Source organism: Echiichthys vipera (genome assembly GCF_963691815.1).
Source record: "Echiichthys vipera genome assembly, chromosome: 19".
In the NCBI taxonomy this organism is placed as follows: Eukaryota; Metazoa; Chordata; class Actinopteri; order Perciformes; family Trachinidae; genus Echiichthys; species Echiichthys vipera.
Window position 1 is genome coordinate 24,164,829 of NC_139844.1, and position 14,340 is coordinate 24,179,168.

The following is a 14,340-nucleotide window of genomic DNA, read 5'->3' on the forward strand; positions in this document are numbered from 1 at the left end:
TGTGCTGGACACTGGCACGTTTGTGTAGTTAACCATGATAAGAGGTGAACCCTTTAATGTAAGGTACACCCAGAGGGCCTGTGGGTACCTCCTGTAGGTCGCCCCATGGTACAGCAGCATTGTTCTGCTCCCCAGTGTGGGCCAAGTTAGTTTAATAATTGCCCCAGGGTGGAAATTACTTCTTTTTGTCAGAATGGGGCTGAATGTACGTTTGCTGTGTGCATGGAGGAGAAATGACATCAACCTTGCTTGTGAGGTGATTAGTGTGATCACATCTAAGGGTTTTTTCTGCATTATGGTAAATGAACTTGTGCTTATAAAGCGCCTTTCTAGTCTTCTGACTACTCAAGGTGCTTTCACAGTGTTTGTCACATTCACACTGATGGCAGTGGACATCTACAGACCATCTGATCTAACCATTCACACCACATTTACACACCCATGTGCAGCACGGGGAGCAATTCACGGTTCAGTGTCTTGCCCAAGGACACTTTGACATGTGGACCAGGGGAGGTGGGGATCGAGCAGCCCATCTCTCGAATGGAGGACGACCCACTGAGCAACAGTCCGAGTCAAGTCTCCAGTCTTTGAGGAGAAGCAGCTATTCCTGATCAAGTCTCTTATGGTTTAAAATAAAGTTTAAGTGCAACCGTATTGTATAATTACACAAGGTCCCAACTAATGACAGTTTATACTGTAACGACTAAAAACACACACCACGGTAAAAACGCTCCGTGTGGAACAACGATCCCTGAACACGCCGCAGAACGAGAGGCAGAGGAACTAAACTCCCACTCTCCAACAGCTCCACTGGCTGCCAGTCAAGTCACGCATCACCTACAAGATCCTCCTGCTCACCCATGGACTCTCACCACAACACCTCACAGATCTCCTCCACCCCTACACTCAGTCACGCTCCCTGCGGTCCTCTGACAAGGACCTGCTGCCCACCCCACCTGCACCAGCTTGCAGACTTTTGGGGACAGGGCTTTCTCTGTCAACACTCCCACACTCTGGAACAGCCGACCACTCCATGTCCGCCAAGTCCTTTGACCCCTAACCCATTGTTAAGCGACCTTGGGTCCCATGAAAGGCGCTTTATGAGTCCAGGTTATTAATAAACCAATCATCGAGGTAGAGATTTTACCTCGATTTGAATCCCTCCTGTGACTCTACAGCAATCGAATGAACTGTTTCACTGTGAAATACGTCACAGCGCACGAGCTGAAGACGCTCCAATGTCTGTTTACTTTAAAGCAAGAACGCTGGTCATGCAGGATCAAGGCTGAACACGGATGCAGAAAAGGAGACGGTTTTCATCCAGATGCTGGTGGTAATAACTGAATGAACCTCCGCAGTGTTTATTGAGTCCTCTTAAGGTGTAAAGGGCAACACTGCAGACACTTGACCACTGAAACTGACTGTCTCTCACCCCTCATGTGTGGTGCTAAACCCTGGCGTTGAGTCTTTAAACGCTGCAGGAGAGTGGCTTCCTTTAATGTTCTGTCCTGGATGAATCATTTACAGCTACACCTCCCCAGATTGCTGAGGCACATCTTTTTTATTGTTGTTAAATAATGCTTCCCTGCACAGAACTGAAATTACAAACTTGACCTCTTCTGTTACAATTAATCCCATCTGGACAGGCCTTTATACAACCCGTGGTGTATTGCTGTGGGTCTTTGCTCAGGGGTGTCGTGTAAATGTCAGACTCACCATGAGTGAGGCACTTTGGTGCACACTTTGCCTGAGACGTGGACGTGGAGGCCGTGAAACAGCTGCTGATGCTGACTGATGTTTCTGTGAGCAGTGATTTGTCAGACGGACATAATCTTGCAGGTAAAGGCAGATGGTGTATTTAGCTTTTGCAAAGATTAAATGATGTTTTTAACCTTCATTTAGCCTGAAATTGAAACTCTTCTGCGTGTCATGGTCAGACCGTGTGAGCAGAGAGGATTAGGTTTCTTATTATCGATCATCTGGGTATTTTTAGAAGCGGCAGTTGAACTCTTTTGGCTTCATGAGTCACTGAGCAGCTTTTATCGGCATGAACAAGGCCTCGCCTCCAACGCTGCATCCAGTTCTCTGGATACATCCATGGATGTCTAAAGAGCACCAGAGACTTCCCATGGTTCTGGTTCAGTCCGGCTAACTTGAATGGTGATCCAGTTATTTTAAATACATACTAGACTTATCCGAAATATGTTTCCTCAGGAGGGGGTCTGGAGTCTCCCTTAGAGAGAGGGTGAGAAGTTCAGCATCCGTGAGGAACTCGGAGTAGAGCCGCTGCTCCTTTGTGTTGAAAGGAGCCAGTTGAGGTGGTTCAGGATCATCTGGTAAGGATGAACCCTGGGCGCCTCCCTAGGGAGGTGTTCCAGGCACGTCCAGCTGGGAGGAGGCCTCGGGGAAGACCCAGGACCAGGTGGAGAGATTAGGATCCCTAATCTCAGGATCCTCCAGTTAGAGCTGGTTAATGTGGCCCAGGAGAGGGAAGTTTGGGGTCCCCTGCTGGAGCTGCTGCCCCAGAGACTGGATAAGAGGCTGAAGATGAGATGAGACTAGACATTAGAAAAAACAAGGGCAGAAATAAACAGACCAACTTGAGATTGGGTTAACTTGTGCGAGCCAACGCCATATGCTAATGATATGCAAATGATATGCAAATCCTCCATAAAAGGTCCTCCGACCGAACCAATCAGCGTCGTGTTTCACTCTCAGATCAGTCTGGTGACGTTTGAGCAGTTTGAACCAATCAGCGTTGGTTTCTTTGGTGGATTGAAGTGAAACAGAAGAGACTGTTGAGTGTAAACAACATGGAGGCTTCCACGGATGAGATGAGCAGCTATGGAGCAAGCCACTCACTAACTCTTTGTTCTCTGGATCCTTCTGTTGAATATGGACCGGGCTCCTGAAATTGGGCCTTTGATCCGTAAATTCACGTTAAACACAAAGGGAAAATCTCCTTTACCCACATGTTGTTTCCTTTCTGAGCTTTGCCTCCACGCTGTTAGCACGTCACACGCTTCACTCATCTGAGTGGTTGGTTTGGCCCGTATGTTGGTGACAGACAGATGGTTTATCCAATCAGAAACCAGGATTTTCACCCCTTCATAAAGATCTTTAAACCAGAGTTCAGAGAACCAGTCTATCTGGAGGAGTCAGGTGCAGCCAATGGTGACACAATGAGAGGGCATCAGGTGATATCCAAACCGAACATGACTCAGCATAAAGTTACAAGATTTTCTTTCAGAAAGACGTGAATATGCAGCGTCGCAATTAGGCAGCGTGTCAAACTGGAGCCGACCACATCCGCCGCTGCGAGTGACATTCAATTACTGCAGCGCTCTGGGGCTCTTCTCAAACGTTCTCCCTTGGACAACAGCCACACGATATGATCCCATCATGTCTCCTGGCAGCTGACTGCGGCTTTTATTACTTTTTCTTTTTGCATATTTCTTAATTTCCCCCAAACAGGCTTAGCTGAGCCACGAGGGGGTCCAGGGAAGAGTTTAAGCCGCCGCTGGAGCCAAACGAGCGTTTCAGACTTCATCAGATGGGATGAAGGGGTTTTTCTTTTAGTCCGACTGAGATGAACAAGCAGCTCGGATTTACGCTGATGGCAGAAAAACACAAGACGCCACTCTGCATCCTGGAGATAACAGCGTTCGTACAGACAGTCAGCGGGGGACGCTTCAATGGAAGCAAGAGTTTTGTGGGCAGAGGGAGGCGAGCGGCGTTTGATGAGCGAAGTCAGCGACCATCTGGAAACACGACAGAGAGAGGGGTCAAAGGCTGAGTCAGCATCTAACGCACGTGTGTGTGTGTGTGTGTGTGTGTGTGTGTGTGTCTGTGTCAGTGTTAGTGTGTGTTTGTGTCTGTGTGTGTCTGTGTGAGTGTTAGTGTGTGTGTGTGTGTGAGTGTGTGCGTGTCTGTGTCTGTGTGTGTCTGTGTGAGTGTTAGTGTGTGTGTGTGTGTGTGTGAGTGTGTGCGTGTCTGTGTGTGTGTGTGTGTCTGTGTGAGTGTTAGTGTGTGTGTTTGTGTGTGTGTGTGTCTGTGTCTGTGTGAGTGTTAGTGTGTGTGTGTGTGTGTGTGCGTGTGTGTGTCTGTGTCTGTGTGTGTGTGAGTGTAAGTGTGTGTTAGTGTGTGTGTGTGTGTCTGTGTGTGTGAGTGTAAGTGTGTGTTTGTGTGTGTGTGTGTGTGTGTGCGTGTGCGTGTGTCTGTCTGTCTGTCTGCCTGTGTGTGTGTACGTCTGTCTGAGTGTTAGTGTGTTTGTGTGTGTGTCTGTCTGTCTGTGTGTGTGTGTGTCTGTCTGTGTGTGTGTTTGTGTGTGTGTGTGTGCGTGTGTGTGTGTCTGTCTGTCTGTCTGCCTGTGTGTGTGTACGTCTGTCTGAGTGTTAGTGTGTTTGTGTGTGTGTCTGTCTGTCTGTGTGTGTGTGTGTCTGTCTGTGTGTGTGTTTGTGTGTGTGTGCGTGTGTGTGTGAGTGTGTGTGTGCGTGTGTGTCTGTGTGAGTGATAGTGTGTGTTTGTGTGCGTGTGTGTGTGTGTGTGTGTGTGTGTGTGTGTGTGTGCTGATGGGTCATTGATTTCATGCAGTTGAAATAAAGCTGCCTTCAAAAGCAGCGTGCGTTTCAGACAGAGGAAGTCCAGTGCAGCAGCGTCTGCTCTGCATCCTGCTGGTTAAACCTGAGTCGAGAGAACACCGTTGCTAGGTAACAGACACAAAACTATAAGACTTTTGACTGAACACGACGCTGAGGAAACTGGAAACACAACAGAAGACAATAAAGGTCACCTAACTGGGCTCTCTGGTTTTTAAGGGCGTCCTCCCACTGTGCCTCCGTCCCGTGCCCCGTGCTTTAGGGTCCTTGTCCCCCCCTCCAGGCCCGTTTGTACTCACACTACCTGGGCCTCGGAGAATGCTTCTTGCTGCCTATACGTCATCACGCCGTAACACGTCACACGCATTGATGACGTCATGGCGATGCGTGGCTTTGTTTCCAGATCTTTCCGTAGACCTCGGAGTTTTTGTGCGTCTTGTCGACTGTTTTTGAATCTTTTCATCGACCAAATCTGCAGTAAACACTCCACCTCCGCATCACACCAACGTGAACCTTTCACCGCCATTGTTTTAAATGTCCGCGCATGGTCCCTCCTTCTTTTTTCTACGTCCCAACAGGCGCACAGGAAATGACCTCAGAACCGCCGTAGGCCTCGTGCTCGTACACGTGTGCACGCTCGTGCTCGTACACGTGCAAACGTGCTTTACAAAAGCCCACCTCTCCCAAACGGGCCGGGGACAGCAAGCGTGCCGCTCCTAGACGTGGTACGGTTGCACTCACACTGGTCAAAGGAACCAGACTTTAGCCGTGGAACGTGCTGGGGCACGATACGGAGGCACAGTGGGAGTGCGCCCTAAATAGAGATAAAGCCTGATCAAACGTGTTAAACAGGATTTACAGATGAAGCCGTGGCACAACAGACGTCTTCTGTCGTAAAAGCAGAAGCTGTAAGAAACAAATACGTTGTTTCCCATAAACACCGACTCCCTTTGTCACAAACATACTTTCCAACTATGTTCAAATGACTTTGGATGCCACTGAGCTGCTCTGATCATGTGCGGGGGACTACGGCACAGTGAGGTGCTAATGGAAAACTCCAATGAGGCTTCTTTGCTCCTGGACTCGGTCGAATCGTTGGAACACATCGAGTCTTCACCGTATGACGTGCGTTACTGCATCCTCCTCTCGTCACTGCTGCAGAAGTCTGAAGCTAAAGTGATCATACGGACACCTCCGCTAAACTTTTACCCACTGCTTTGGTCGATACTCAGCCTCCACAGGGGTGTCAAAGTGTGTGTGACCTTCAGCAGATAAAAGGAAGGTCAGCGGGGCTTTTTTTAGAAGATGAGATCGATACAGAGTGGGTGCACAGCTCTATAAAGGTGTGTGTGTGTACATCACAGGGCCACAGAGACGCACCGTGCACAGCTCTATAAAGGTGTGTGTGTACATCACAGGACCACGCAGAGGTGTGTGTGTGTACATCACAGGGCCACGCAGACGCAACGTGCACAGCTCTATAAAGGTGTGTGTGCGTGTACATCACAGGGCCACGCAGACGCAACGTGCACAGCTCTATAAAGGTGTGTGTGTGTACATCACAGGGCCACGCAGAGGTGTGTGTGTGTACATCACAGGACCACGCGGACACAACGTGCACAGCTCTATAAAGGTGTGTGTGTGTACATCACAGGGCCACGCAGACGCAACGTGCACAGCTCTATAAAGGTGTGTGTGTGTACATCACAGGGCCACGCAGACGCACCGTGCACAGCTCTATAAAGGTGTGTGTGTGTACATCACAGGACCACGCAGACGCACCGTGCACAGCTCTATAAAGGTGTGTGTGTGTGTACATCACAGGGCCACGCAGACGCACCGTGCACAGCTCTATAAAGGTGTGTGTGTGTACATCACAGGAACACGCAGACACAACGTGCACAGCTCTATACAGGTGTGTGTGTGTACATCACAGGACCACGCAGACGCACCTCGCACAGCTCTATACAGGTGTGTGTGTGTACATCACAGGACCACGCAGACGCACCTCGCACAGCTCTATACAGGTGTGTGTGTGTACATCACAGGACCACGCGGACGCAGAACGCAAAAGTACCTGAGTCTGCGTTCACACTGGAGTTCAAAGTGACCTGGATCTGATGTTTCCGCTCGTACGTGACACAGATCTGATTTGATTGTGACAGTGTGAACACCACAGGTCCATTGAATCTGACACTTTCAAGCAGAATAAGGACACTTTTAAATGCGTATTTGATGAATCTGAGCAGCCAGGTCACATTTAACTTTGTATTTTTTGTATTTTGCATGACTCTATTTAACCAGGAATAGTCCCATAAAGACTTAAAATCTCTTTTCCAGCAGCAAAAACACACAAGTTTCACATTTAAAACCAAAACAACACACAACTAAAACATGACACACAACTAAAACATGAGGAATCAACAAAATAAAACAGCATTAAACATAAAAAAGGAGCAGAACAGTTCCAGGGGTAGTGTGAAGCAGAGAGCAGAGTTTAACAGTGAGACGTCTCAGCATCTGCCAAGTAACAGTCTGATCAGCAGCCATTGCCCCCCCCCCCCCCCCCCCCCCCAGATAAACAAGGCTCGTTTCATGCTGTGAAGCGGTGAAGTCAAGTCCCCCTCCTCCTCGTCTCATGAGCTAAATGTTCCTCTGGTGTGTGACCTGAAGTTAGGGTGCAGTGATGTTATGTAACTGTGTTTTCCATGTGTGCCGGTGTGACGCAAGCTGTCATGAGTCCTTATGTGCATCGTTCCCGCTACACTGTTTTTAAGTGTTTTTAAGTGTTTTCAACCAAGACTGAGGAAGTCGCTGTGGTGGGGGCTTGGTTCTTACCCACGGAGCGTGTACAGACGCGAACCTGACCGGGGAAGATGTTTCCATGAGGAAGAATCAGGGACTGAAGGAGATCTTTAAGGGCGCCCTCCCACTGTGCCTCCGTCCCGTGCCCCGTGCTTTAGGGTCCTTGTCCCCCCCTCCAGGCCCGTTTGTACTCACACTACCTGGGCCTCGGAGAATGCTTCTTGCTGCCTATACGTCATCACGCCGTAACACGTCACACGCATTGATGACGTCATGGCGATGCGTGGCTTTGTTTCCAGATCTTTCCGTAGACCTCGGAGTTTTTGTGCGTCTTGTCGACTGTTTTTGAATCTTTTCATCGACCAAATCTGCAGTAAACACTCCACCTCTGCATCACACCAACGTGAACCTTTCACCGCCATTGTTTGAAATGTCCGCGCATGGTCCCTCCTTCTTTTCTCTACGTCCCAACAGGCGCACAGGAAATGACCTCAGAACCGGCGTAGGCCTCGTGCTCGTACACGTGCGCACGCTCATGCTCGTACACGTGCAAACGTGCTTTACTAAAGCCCACCTCTCCCAAACGGGCCGTGGACGGCAAGCCTGCCGCTCCTAGACGTGGTACGGTTGCACTCACACTGGACGCATATATGCGGCCAACATTTTCACTTCCACCATCTTTATCCAGTTTTTACTGAACAGAGCTTCAACAAAGGCTGGAGACATTGAAAAATATTATATAATGCTTCAGAAAATCCTAAATATCTACAAAGGAAAACAAAGGAATCAGGTTATGGTTCGTCTCTCTGTCGTCCGTTCCCATTCGCTGCCCCCCCCCCCCCCCAACCCCAACCCCCACCCCGTTCTCTCCATGTTTTCCCGTCATCTCTGAAATGAGGACAGACACTGTGCGGCGTGAGCTCCATAGAAAATGTATCAGCAGCTCTGATGTCGGCCGGCCACAGCTCTGATTGCTTAAGCACTTTTTTTCATGGTGAGATGTCAAATGGATGTGTCACGCCTGAGGAAAGTAATTTGTACTCAGTTTCCTGTCCCTCTGTGTTCCTGTTATCATCTGTGTGTGTGTGTGTGTGTGTGTGTGTGTGTGTGTGTGTGTGTGTGTGTGTGTGTGTGTGTGCGTGTGTGTGTGTGTGTGTGTGTTTGTGTGTGTGTGTGTGTGTGTGTACTTGAGTTACCGAGCCATCTGCATTGGTATTCATGCATCGAAGCGCTTGGAAAATATTTTCATGTATTCATTCACATGTGTGTGTGTGTGTGTGTGTGTGTGTGTGTGTGTGTGTGTGTGTGTGTGTGGACATGACTGTGTGTGTGTGTTGTGTGTGGACATGACTGTGTGTGTGTGTGTGTGTGGACATGCCTGAGTGTGTGTGTGTGTGTCTGTACATGCACACAGCATCACTGTCGTGGTTGAAACCCAACCATTTCTTTTGGCCAGCAGGGGACCCCAAACTTCCCTTTCCCGCCACATTAACCAGCTCTAACTGGGGGATCCTGAGGCGTTCCCAGGCCAGTGTGGAGATCTAATCTCTCCACCTGGTCCTGGGTCTTCCTCGAGGCCTCCTCCCAGCTGGACGTGCCTGGAACACCTCCCTAGGGAGGCGCCCAGGGTTCATCCTTACTAGATGATCCTGAACCACCTCAACTGGCTCCTTTCAACGCAAAGGAGCAGCGGCTCTACTCCGAGTTCCTCACGGATGCTGAACTTCTCCCCCTCTCTCTAAGGGAGACTCCAGACCCCCTCCTGAGGAAACATTTCACACACTTGGACCTGGACCTGGTTCTTTGGGTCCTGACCCAGCTTTCATGACCACAGGTGAGGGTAGGAACCAGGACTGAGCGGTAGATCCAGAGCTTTGCCTTCCTCAGCTCTCTGTTCATCACAACGGTGCGGTAGAGCGACTGCAGCACCGCCCTTGCTGCTCCGATTCTCCGGCCAAACTCACGCTCCATCGTCCCCTCACTCGTGAACAAGATCCCGAGGCACTTGAACTCCTTCACTTGGGGTCAGGACTCATTCCCTACCTGGAGTAATCAACAGTAGGAATGAAAACCTCTTATTAAAGACATGGAGGGGAACGTTTCCGATATGTTTTTAACAGCAGACGATAACGGCTGAAGAAAGAGGTTTGGAGCTGGATCCATAACTCAGGGAAAGGTTACTGATCCCATAACGCCACATGACACCAATTTAACTGCTCTCACCTCACTTCCACTGGGATTACGCTCTGTGTGTGTGTGTGTGTGTGTGTGTGTGTGTGTGTGTGTGTGTACTCTACGTGTCCCAGCAGGATCTCGATGCGTGTTTCCGGTGCTGGAGGAAGACCTTTAGATTAGCTTTAAACCTGCTTCACATGGTTCCAGTGAGTATATATTAACAACCTCAGCATGGTTCATACACACACGCACACACACACACACACACACACACGCACACACGCGCACACACACACACACACACACACACACACAACCAAAAGGTAAAATCAGACCTGTTAATGTACCAGTATTAAACTGAAGTCAAGCTACAAGCTAACGAGCTTGGAGCGAGGGTTAAAAGCCCCGCCCACAGCCACTTCCTGTTTGGTCCAATCAGGAAGCTCCGTGAGCGTCAGTTCTCTGAGTGTCCACTAGGGGCAGGTTTCATAACAGAGCAGTTTCTCATTGAGCCCCATGTTAAACAGGCCGTTTACACAGCATCATTAAACCTGTTTAAGGACAAAAGAACATTCTAGTCTGTGTGTTTAGATCAGATCTCCATGACAACGCTGAGGGGGAGGGGCTCGTTTTTATTTGATTGGAGGTTAAAGTGTATGAATAATTAGGGGCGTGGCCTCTTGAGTGACAGCTAGCCTCTGGCCTTCACTTCTCCTCGGAGGTAAACGTCAGCCAGATGGACGTACGCCCCTCCCCCCAACGTCACATACATGCCCTTTCTTGGTCAGAGGAAATGAGGCGGAGTCAAAGTCTGACAAGATGGAGACTCCTGTAGGCGAGGACGACTGGATCAAGTTGAGAGAACAGACCTTCAGGCACTAACTGTGAATGAAGGATTGTAGCATTAGGGATGCTACGCTAACATATGAGTCAGGAAGTATTTTTGAATGTTAGCATCTAGCGTTTGTTTCAGTGCAACCGTAATTTAAAGCTGACAGAAGTCGATGTATTCTTCCACAGGGAACAGGTGGATGCCAGAGAGGTGGAGACGAGCTGAGAGATGAATGAACAGCAGCAGGAGAGAATGAGCAGATGAGTCTGACAGGTTGAACGGGCCACCCCAAATGGTGATGGCAGTGTGCAAGCTCAGCTGACACATGAGATGAGTCAGACGCCAGCATCACCTTCAGTCCTCGACCTCAGTGGTCTTCATGATCGTATCGTCCTGAGTAAAGGAGACCAGAGAAGAAGCTACAGGGAGATGACGTTTGACATCCCTCAGTGGGCCAATGCCATGATACGCCTTTAAATATCTAAGGGCGCCCTCCCACTGTCAGCCGGCAGTCGACAGTGCGCCTTATAATCCGGTGCTCCTTATATATGGACCAATATTGAGCCACAACAGGTCTCCAACTACGGTGAGCAGCCGCCGACTCTATTTTCCCCCGTAGAAGAAGTAACGCGCAGTGCATGTTGAGATATACGACTGCGCGAAGCGTGCCGTTTCATTTCCATGTGTGTGTTTGTGTAAAGAGCCCAAAATGGCTCCTGTTAAGAGACACGCTTACGACGCAGAGTTTACACTCAAGGCCATTAGTCACGCAGTAGAACACGGGAATAGAGCAGCAGCCAGAGAGTTGAACATGAACCAATCAATGGTGCCGAAGTGGAGGAAGCAACAAGACGACCTGCGCCGAGTAAAGAAGACTAAACAGAGTTTAGAGGGAACAGAGTGAGACGGCTGCAGCTGGAGGACAAACTCCAACAGTGGGTTGTTGAACAGAGAGCAGCAAGTAGAAGTGTCCGTACAATCACTGTTCCACTGAAGGCAACAGCGCTAGCACGCCATCTTAGCATCAATGAGTTTAGAGGCGGTCCTTAACGTAACCCCAGCCTCGACTGTAGCGTCTGTTCTATGCGCCTTATAATGTGCTGCGCCTGTGTACCTGTTATTACCACATATCAAGCATACACGTAAGCATCAATGTTGACAGTGAAAGCAAATCGATCTCTCCGAGCGAAACACTCTATAAGGTGCTGAGCGTTAGCTGTAGCATGTGACGCATATTTTACTTTCACATAATATCTTTTAAAAATCACCTTGAACTCCAAGAGAACAGGTGTTCCCTTTGAAAGATCGTCCACTGTTCAAAAAACACATCATTTATCTCCATGTTATTTTTTGGCAAAGCTGCAGGAGCCTCTGAAAAGGGACAGAGGAGCCGTGTGAGGGCCAGGAGCCGCGGGTTGGAAACCCCTGCATTAGACCAAACAGTGACTTTTAACTTCAGAGGTGCAGCTGATGGCGTTCTCATGCGTTCTGCAGAAAGAGCAGCATTTGGAAACATCAGCAGTGCGTTTCCATCGTCTGTCTCTCACTCTCGTTCTTTTCTCGTCTCCCTCTGTTTTCGATTTCTCCTCCCCCATCATCTCCTCCAGCCTCCCCCTTCTCTCCCATCCCCATCTCCTCTCATTTTCTCTGTTATCTGTTATATAATACAGGGAAGCCAGTAACAATAGCTCCTCTGAGAGCATTGCAGATCGACCCCCCCCCCCCCGGTATTGAACCGTGTCTTTGTGTTGAGGGAATGGATCGCAGGCAGTGACCTCTCCTCTGCTGCCCGACAGAGCGCTTCACTGGGAGCTATCTCCCCGTCCAGCTCTCTCCAGTGTTTCACTTCCTCCTCCATCCTCCTGACGCCGCTGACACGTTCAATTAAAGCGGCCATTGTTGCTCTGGAAGAATGACTCTTGAATAATGAGATTTCTTGAGCTCTGAGGAGGAAACGCATCTCAAGAGCCCCATTAATAACCGCAGTAATTCTCGGCCCTTCTCCGACAGCAGAAGAGACTCTTAACCTGCAGTTAAGCCGCTCAGTGGTCAATAACACGAGGCCGCGGTTCATCACGCCACGTCATGTACACGTCATGTAATGGACTGTAGTGTTATAAAGCAGCGCGGACACAGTTCTGACTTAAATACACGTAATTCTGGGAACATTAATGTCTTACAATCACATGAAAGATTTGTTTTTCATGTATGCTCCTCCATTATGCGTCATGTATGCGACTGTGGCTCAGTGGAATGAGTGGGTCGTCCTCCATTCGAGAGATTGGGGGTTCGATCAGCCCAGCTCCCACGGTCCACATGTCGAAGTGTCCTTGGGCAAGACACTGAACCCCGAATTGCTCCCCGTGCTGCGCAGGGGTGTGTGAATGTGGTGTGAATGGTCAGATTAGATGGTCATCAGTGTGAACGTCTGTGTGAACGGGTGAATGTGACAAACACTGTGAAAGCGCCTTGAGTCAGAAGACCAGAAAGGCACTTTATAAGCACAAGTCCATTACAGAGAACGGTCCGGGAGCCGAGCTAGCACACAGACTGAATCCTTTACTGTTCTTACACCACGGTCTGGGTAAATACTCGATTCTGATTGGCTGCAGGGGGGTCCATTTAAATGTGAATTGAATTGTTGGGTCTGTAAATCATGAATGAGTCATAGAGTGTGGTCTTTACCTACTCTGTAAAGTGTCCTGAGATAACTTTTGTTATGATTTGGCACTATAAATAATTGAATGTGTAGTGGTTGGCGCTGTCGCCTCACAGCAAGGAGGTTACAGGTTCGAATCCCCGCTGGGGCCCTTCTGTGTGGAGTTTGCATGTTGTCCCCGTGTCTGCGTGGGTTTTCTCCGGGTTCTCCGGTTTCCTCCCACAGTCCAAAGACGTGCAGGTGTTCGGTTCATTGATGACTCTAAATCACCCGTAGGTGTGAATGGTTGTCTGTCTCTGTTCGTCTCTATGTGTCCTGTGATAGACTGGCGTCCTGTCCAGGGTGGACCCCGCCTCACGCCCGATGTCGGCTGAGATCGGCTCCAGCCCCCTGCGACCCCGACAGGGACAAGAGGATGAAGATGATGATGGATGAATTGAATTAAATCACAAACAAAATCTAACAGGGGAGAAATTCTGTTACAAAAGTGAACGTGCCGTCAAGACGACATGAGCAGCATGTTTGCGTTCTACTACAGGCGAACAGGTGTTCTCAATCTGTACGATGGCATGTTTATATTTATATAGCATTATATTAGAGAGAGAGAGAGAGAGAGAGAGAGAGAGACAGAGACAGAGAGAGAGAGAGAGAGAGAGAGACAGAGAGAGAGAGAGAGAGAGAGAGAGAGGGAGAATAAAATAACAGACCACATCTTGTTTCCTGTGTCTTTGTTGTGGTTTCAGTCCCACTGGGGTCCATGTTAGATTCTCGACCTTCCCTCCAGGATCAGGGTCTGTGTGTGTGTGTGTGTATATTTGTGTGTGTGTGTGTGTGTGTGTGTGTGTGTGTGTGTGTGTGTGCACCTATTATCTGATTACATATTCAAAGTTCATGCCATCTAATCCTGAAGGCAATAATCTGAGACAGAGACGTGAGCCACAGGGGCTGAATGCACCCGAGCACCAGACCACAAACGTTACACGGGCTGTTTTGCTTTTCATCCGCACGTCAGAGGAAACTCGTGTTAAAAGTCCGACATCTTCCCTCCAGCGCCCTCGTCGCTCACTGAGGACGCTGGAGGGAAGTTGCTGCAGCCCGTCCACCGTGATTTGTTTGTTTGATTTGTCTAAATCCGTCTGTTACGAACTGCTCAACCTGCCAAAACTCCCCGTCTGATGCCAAACCAGCAGTTTACCAGGCTGCTCGTCTCTGTTGTGCTCTAAACTACTGCGTTGACCCTCTGTAGCCTGGAGCTAACCTCTCCAGTCCCA